This window comes from Lutra lutra, chromosome 3, assembly GCF_902655055.1.
Source record: "Lutra lutra chromosome 3, mLutLut1.2, whole genome shotgun sequence".
In the NCBI taxonomy this organism is placed as follows: Eukaryota; Metazoa; Chordata; class Mammalia; order Carnivora; family Mustelidae; genus Lutra; species Lutra lutra.
This window is the reverse complement of record NC_062280.1, coordinates 23,663,902-23,672,683: the sequence shown is the minus strand read 5'-3', so window position 1 is coordinate 23,672,683 and position 8,782 is coordinate 23,663,902.

Below are 8,782 nucleotides of genomic sequence, written 5' to 3'. Positions count from 1 at the left end.
GTCATCAGTGGGCAGTCCTGTGTTGCTTCAAAGGTGGAATCAGTTTGCCTCTTAGCTCCCTCCAGTGCTTCTCCGTGCTACTTACCCAGTCAGCTCGGAGTGTCTAAGTAGCTGAGCAATAGGAATGAAAAAATTCTTGGAATTTTTTATATGTTTTCTTCTTTCTGCTCACCATGTAAGAATTTGGTACCTTAGAATCCAGTATCTAAGCATCTATAACAGAGGTCAGTACCTAGCGGATGCTTGGTAAGTAGATAATTTGTCATATTTGGGTAAAAGACTTCAATATTTTATTTTGATAAGTAAGTAGGACAAATTCTTAACTTCATTGGTCCTCAAGGTGAAGTAATGATTATTCTTTCACGTAAATTTGGCTAAGTGCTCATGCTGCAGAGTCTGGTGGAGTTGAGTTCAAATTCTGACTTAAAATTTTCAATTTTCTTACTTGTAAAAAGGGGATAATCACTGCACCTCCCTGTTGGTTTTTTGTGGTTTTAACTAGATAATGAGTTTAATATGTAACGTCTTTAATGGGCCATCTGGTGCATTTTAACATGCTGTCTACTAAGTGCTTGATAAATGTTTATTATTAAAATAACTAATAAATATTTATAAATATAATATTCAGCATATAATTTTATCTAATATTTCACTATTGATAAATATTAACATTTTCTATGGAGGCAGTTATCTTAGTTGAAGAAATCTTAAAAACGCTTATATTGATTTGTCATCAGAAACTTTACCAAGACAAAAAAAAAAGAAACTTTACCAAGACAAATTCTAGAAAGCTTGCCTTATTTTGTAAGCAGATTCCTCTTGGCCCAAATCTAGTCCATTTCCCAGTGCTGTTGATTCCCTTTCTGCAGCACATTTCCTTACCTCTGCATTCTTATGTCCACTCTTGTAGTTCAGGCCATCACTGGGTTTGACATTTATGCCTCCCATTAACATCTCTTTCTCCTTTCCCAGTTCATTCTCTTCCTTGTTGTCAGATTAATCTCTTCAGAGCCCAGTTCTACTCGTGTTCCTCTCCTGCACAAGAACTGGCAACTCCTTCGCCTGCCAAGTACAACTCTCAACACCCCTACCATATTGCATTTTCAACATTATCTCCCACGGTTCTTCACTACTGTTATGTTCTAACCAAACGGGATTACTTGCTGTCCTGAGCACACAGACCCCCTTCCTCATCTCATATGGTTTTTTCTGCATGGAATGCCAGGACTTTTGCTTCAAAAATTAACCATTCCTCTGTCTTTCATCCCAAACACACTTAAACCGGGACCAAAAGATAAGACCAATTGCTTTTTTCAAAGATTTCACAGAAATAAATTCAAAATATACCTCAGTAACTTAGTAAAATCTAAAACAACCTGTGTATTTATAATTTATGTGCTCAGATGTTGAAATAGGTAATATATTTATGTGGTATTTATATTTTTAAGTGATACCATAGTTAATGGAGAAAGTTGACGTAACCCTCACAGTACTGTATCATTTCCTCAACCACAGGACATGGCCCGGTATGTATTATCTGCCAACAAGTTGTTAACTATTAATTTAATTTTATAATTATAATGGCATTCAAAGATACCTCTGCACATTGTCTTTCACTCTTTGTGTCTGTTTTTCCCTTACATTATTCCCAGTGCAAGCACAGAGCCTATTATAATAAATAGGCTCTCTATGCATATTTATTGAGTAAATGAATAAATATGTAAATAAAAGAAAGGCACTTCAAACTGATGAGTTTTATGAACAGAACAATATAAATTATCTAATAACAAAAGAAAAAATAAGAAAACTTTAAAAATAAAGGTTCTGAGGAGAGGACTACTTATATAACACTTCATCTTTGCCAGAGGGCATGCAAATAGTTAGTAATAGACTAACGACCCTTTTTAACCCGTGCAAATTAATATTGCCTGCAAGCATAGTATAAGAGTAAATTATACAGGAGCTGAAGAATATTGGGCAATGAGTCTAAAAAAACAAGGTGTTTGACCTGATACCATATGAAAATATGTTAATAGGATTCCATATAAGGAATAGCTCACAATCTAATTTTTATCTTCTTTCAAACCTAAATACATCTCTTCAGTATTAAATGCCTATTGATTTTGAAAAGTGATATGGAGTTACAAAATACATGTGATGAGTTGGAATGACTTAGACTCCAGCTATATATCACTCATTTTCTATGGGAGAGAAATTCATAAATCATAGAAGTGCCTTGAAATGCAGGCTTTATGAAAAGACGGCAACATTTTTTTCCCTCTAAAATAGGCATAGGAGACTCTAATGAAATTTAAATTTTGCCACCCCCAGGACAATGATAACCTTTGTTAGCCCCCATTTTTGGGAGGGACACATACTTATTATTAATATTATTTTTTTAAGATTTTATTTATTTATTTGATAGAGAGAGGGAGAAATCACAAGTAGGCAGAGAGGCAGGCAGAGGAGGAGGGGGAAGCAGATCCTGATGCCGGGCTCCATCCCAGGACCCTGAGATCATGACCTGAGCAGAAGGCAGAGGCTTAACCCACTGAGCCACCCAGGTACCCCTGCACATACTTACTATTAACTGTTTGAAGAGTTTGGTATCCAAACCTTTCTGAAGCTTTACAATGTTTAAGTTCTTAAGTTAGCAATATTAACTTGATTGTTAGAAGAGAGAAATAGGAAGTGAGTATTCATTAGAAAAGGAATTGGAGAAAATAATATTTGAAATATCAGAAGATCAGTCTGAAGGGTAGATATCGAAAGACTCCCAAAGACAGCTGTTAATATGACTAGGATTCAAATCCTAGCATTTATTAGCCGTGTGATTCTGGGCAAGATGCTTAACAATTTTTCACCTCAATTTCTCCACCTGTAAGTTAGGAATGATAATAATGGGATCCTGCCAGCAGTATATTGAGAGTTCTACGAGATAAAATCAGTGTCTGGTACTTTTTATTAATGGATGAGACAGAGAAATATTCGTTACTGGACCAGTTTTAATATCACAGCAATATTATCTTGACATGTTTAATTATTTTTAGAAAAACTCTATGATTCTCAATTTTAAAAACACCTCAATAGCTTTAATATTTCATCTTTTTGTTCATTTTTGAAATTTATGTTTGCTAGGCAAGTATTTCTTCAGGTGCCACGTTGTGCCAGACATTATAGTCAAAATTCAATTAAGATCTAGGCTCTACTGTATTTAAGGAGCTGACAGACTCATGGTGGCTCTAGAATGTGGGAATTCACAATCACTCTACAATATGAAGCTAGAATGAACAAAATTTGGTAGAGACACATTCAGCTACTAGCCTCCTTTCCCACTAATTATTCAACAAATGTATGTACCAAGGGACTGCTGTGTGCTAAGGACCTTTCTAGGCAGTGGGGATTGACCAGTGAATGAAATAAATTCCTGGCATCACTAAGCGAATACGGGATGAGAGACAGTAAACCCATAAGCAAAGAAATAAGGTAAGGTAAGGTAATTGATAGGAAGAGGAAAGCACAATAAAAGACAGAGAATGCCTGGAGGTGCTGTTTTGGATTAGGTGGTCAACTACGGGTTTTGTAACGAGGTGACGTTTGAGCAGGGTCCTGGGGAAGTGGAATGAGGAAACACCTTGCAAAAGTCTGAGGGAAAGAGACACACAGTCAATGGTGGGTAAAAATATCCCAGGCTGTTAAAAAAAAAAAAAAAATAATGACTGTGAGGCCCATATCGTCTCAGTGGAGCAGTTTGAAATAAAAATGGTTTGAAACAAACTGGAATGTGGAGATCATAGAATTTGCAGGAGGATTTGGAGTAGGGGAGCTGCGTAACCCAATTTTTATTTCAGCGGATGTGTGTCAAACAAGCTGTATAGGGAATCGAGTGGAAGTCAAAGGTAGGGACTTCCTCGTACTTCTGGACTTTGAACTTGCTACTGAAGAACAGAGGCTTCTCTGTCATGAGACTTTGGGAGGTGGTGGTCGGTTCACTCTGAAGTCGGTCCCCAGCCCTCGAGTTTTTCCACCCCATCTCCGTGGGCGTTTTTGCACCTTAAGTGTAATCCATCTGTGTTTCCTCATCACTTTAGTGCAGTAATAGGCACTTCCACAGACTTTACTATAAATCAGAACCTTCCTTTATCTTTGCCTCACCTTCAAGACTATTTTCATTATTCTCTGACTTTGACTCTTCTGTCACTGTTGTCATTTCACTGTGTCAAATGATGAGACATGTGACATCAAAGGTATAACCTACATCTAAGCTGTTAGACATAGAACTTACTATCCTTTGATGTAGAAGTTTAATTTGCTGAAAATATTGAACAGCAAAACACATCACTTTAAACTATTGTCAATATTGTTGACTAATTTTATATATGCTGCAGTGTTTTTTTCTTCCCCCGGTCTGTTATGCTTATTTTATTCAACAAATATTCTTGAGCACACAAAGCACAGTGTTTGCTGTGGGTCCTGAATCTGTTGTGGTTATTGCTAGGGTCAATGGATAGTCATTTTAAGGAAAAGTCTTGGAATAATGCATGAACACTCCTGAGGTTTTGGTGAATTCACTTTTTTGAGAGTTATAGAAGTATAATGGGTTACATATGGATGTGTACGTGTATATATGTGTGTGTCTGTTATGCTTGTATATTTGTATACATACATGTGTGTGTGTATCATGTAATAAGATAGCTACCGTTTATTTAGCTATCTTTTTGTGCCTGGCATTTCCCTGACATGTGACTTAACTCCCTCAATAACCATGCAGTACTTGGGTATCACTCACATTTTAATGACTGGAAAACTGTGAGGTTAACTTGCCCAAGACCAGGAGATTAAAAAAAAAAAAAAATCAACCAGGATTCAAGTCTAGATCATTGTTACTGTAAAGCCCAGACTGACTCCCGCCAAACAGCACCAGCATTAGCAAAATGCAGAATGTATTTTGGGGCAAATAAATTTACTTCGAAGACAAGCAAAACTGGGCTTATAAATTTTTGCCATCAAAATCATGTTTCTGTTAAGTCTCCCCAGAGACTCCCAGTAAAGAGAGGGTATTTCATTTTAAATGAGCACATACGGAGATTGATATCATTGACTTCATTTTGGGGAGGGGGGGTATTGCGCAATACTGATCTGCATTTTCTTCTGTTTGTCTGTTGCTTCCCTATAAATAAAAGATTGCAGAAAGCTGTTATACCACATTCAAGGAAATACTCAATCCTCAAGCTTTTATAAGCTTTTGTAAAACTGTAGTGATCTTGGTGAAAAACGTCCTGGCTGGTAATACAGTGAACAGATGAGCTCACCCCTGGTATGCAGAGCCTGCCGAATTAGCCGGTTAAACAGGCTGCTGAGATAATTACATTGTCTGTTTTGTGACACATTACACCGGTGCGCTTGGGATTAACCTGTTCTCTTGTGTCTACCTCTGATCAGTTTTTTAGACAGCCTTTTATCTGATGAAGGAGCACAGACATCAAAAGAGAAAGGGGCGTGGGTGAAGAGAGAGGGCTCGTATAAAGCTGAAGAGTTAAATTTTCTATGTAAATTACTGAACATATAGCCCTTATTTCTATAACTTTAGTTGCTCTCTAGAGACCTCTGCTGGAAAAAATGGGTACAGATTTTCCTTTCCAGTTTATTGTTTGCATTTTACTGTGGCTGTTACATCATAAACTCAGTAATTAATTAAGGAATGAAATATCAATGTCATATTACACACATAACACATTAATTATAAAAATGCACTCAAGACAGAAAAAAATTTGCCTTTTAAGAATTTAGAAGGGCATCCCGATGCTAGAAATATACTGTGATAGTTAATCAGCACTCATTTATTATATTATAATCAGCTCCCTTTATTAAGAGCCTACTATGGGCTTAGCAATGATAATTTCTAGTTTGCTTGTTCATTATTTCCAAATTGTTGTAATGTTGTTGAATTCCAAGCAGAATTATTTATTTTGAAATTAAATGTGGCACATTATAAAAACAACAACAAAAGCAAACAACAACAACAAAACTGTCCCTCAAGGTTTTTATGGGTCTTTAGTTCCATATCATTATCCTGAAGAGGAAAAATTATTCAGACTTTCTGATTATGTGGGAATGTAGTCACATAAGATTTCATCATCAGTGATAATTTAGATAGAGAACAATTAAGAGAACAAATAGAAAAACCTACCCATTAACAGCCCCTGGCAACTCAAATTGAATTTAACCAACTATTGAGCCTCTGGCTATAGGGAGATACAATTAAAAGCAGGTATAATAGATTTTAACAGCTAAAATTTGTTTGTTGCACTGTACCAGCTAAGATATTAGTTAAATGGGGCAAGAAATTTCCTTCATGTTAATGAACATCAAATTTAACTCCTGCTGTCCATTTTTTTTTTCTTTCTAAAATAGCTGTGCTTGACTTGATAGGCCAGCATTCAAATGAGGTTCTTGCAAACAAGTATACAAGCTTTTGAATGAAGTTTGACCCAGTTGCATCTACATCTTTTAAATATTTTCAGTTTAAGAGAACTTTAAAAACATTGCTGTATTTCCTTGTTATAAATGCATCCACAACATAATGTCACATGCACAGAGCTCATTTAAAAGTAATGTATTTTCTTGGAGACTTTTTAAAACATTCTCATCAAGAGAAATAAAGCCTATGTTCACCATTTTTTCCTAAGTCCTGGTGATTCTAGATCTGTCTAGCTTTTTTTTTTAATTGATTTATTTATTTTAGAGAGAGAGAAAGAGTGGGAGGGGCAGAGGGAGAGTGTGAGAGAAACTCAAGCAGATTCCATCCTGAGCACAGAGCCTGATGTGGGGCTCGATCTCATGACCCTGAGATTACCACCTGGGACGAAACCTAGAGTGGGGTGCTCAAGCGACTGCACCACCCACGCGCCCCTAGATCTGTCTAGCTTTATTTTCATTGTTTTCCTGCAGGCAAAAGTGAGAAAATAAGATGATTTTTGTTTTTATAGTTTTAGCTCATGTACAGGATTCTTAAAATGTCTATGTGTGTAACCTGAGTCCTAATGTTTGTCATTACTCATAATTTAAAAGAATTCTGTGATAAATATTTTTGACTGCACAGGCATGAATTATAACTATAGTCTAATTAGTACTCTTAACATTTGACTTCCTAAGTATCAGATGCCAAGATAAAGGAAATTAATTTTTTTCTCTTTTCTAAACTTCTTTGCTTTGATTTAATCTTTCTGTGCTAATGTATAATTTTTAGTGTACTTGTAGCCTAGATACCTGTTGTCTGTTAATGCAGTGAGCATGAGCACAAATGATAGTTTTATGAAGTATTTACTATGGGCCAGCAATATGCTAAAGAATTTGTATATAATGATATTATATATCATTATTGTGAATATATGTATATAATATGTATATATGTATATAATGATGTTATATATCATTAAATCCTTCTAATGATCCAGTGATAGGGTGATTATTAAAGCTATTTTACCAATGTGATATGTGGCTTAGAGAAATTAAATAGTGTGCTGAAATCAGGACAATTTAAGAATGGCAGATCCATGAGGGTTGCTGGGGGGAGAGCGGTACGGAGAGGGGGGTGGGGTTTTGGACATTGGGGAAGGTATGTGCTATGGTGAGTGCTGTGAAATGTGTAAACCTGGCAATTCACAGACCTGTACCCCTGGGGTTAATAATATATTATATGTTAAAAAAAAAAGGGACGCCTGGGTGGCTCAGTTGGTTAAGCAGCTGCCTTCGGCTCAGGTCATGATCCCAGCGTCCTGGGATCGAGTCCCACATCGGGCTCCTTGCTCATCGGGGAGCCTGCTTCTCCCTCTACCTCTGCCTGCCATTCTGTCTGCCTGTGCTTGCTCTCTCTCCCTCTCTTTCTCTGACAAATAAATAAATAAAATCTTTAAAAAAAAAAAAAAGAAGAAGAATGGCAGATCCTGGACTCAAACTCAGAATCTTTTTTACTCTAACATGTAGTTTGAGCACTGTGTTCTACTACTTCTGAAAAAATGCACAGAATTAAATGTAATACTTGTAGACCAATTGCATCTTCTGGAAGTTGATAGATTTTGTACGTATTTATGAAAAAGAGAAGGGACTGGTGTTCTGAGTCATATGATCAGGTTTGGAACTCTCGTTTCCAGTTCCTGAAGCTCTTGACGTTTCCATTTTAGTGGTGGTGATGCTGCTGGTAGCATAGATTCAAATGCCTCCAGGAACTAGATACAATTTCAACAGCACAAAAAGCATACAGAGCAGTCTTTGGGAAGATACCGTGGTAAGTGACTTCAAAGTAATTTTAGCTTGAGTTTGAATCCAAGAGTGGCGCTTAAGTAGGTGGGTCCCCAAGCAAGGCATATCATGTCTCTGGAATTCTATTTATTCATCTGAAAAATGGCAATATTAATACAGACCTTACGGAATGGCTTCAGAGGTTTACAAATGACCCTAGAGTGCCTGGTACAGTAGAAGTTCATGGTAGATTCCCATCACATTCCTCTCAGTAAATTTTGGGAAGCTCAGTGCTTATGTGTGATGCAATTAGACATGAAACGGGAAGAACACGACAAAGCTCCACTTGATAAAGTGCAATTCTAACTTGCAGGAAAAATTCTGTCAATATGGAAGGAGTTTCGGGGAGAAAATGGGGTTTGAGATGAACTTTGAAAGATGGGAGGAGAATTTGTATAATTTGAGAGAAAAGAGTCACTTTTTTTCAAGGAAGGCAGCACTAGCCGAATTGCGTGGGTGTAATAAAAGTCCAATCCAGTTA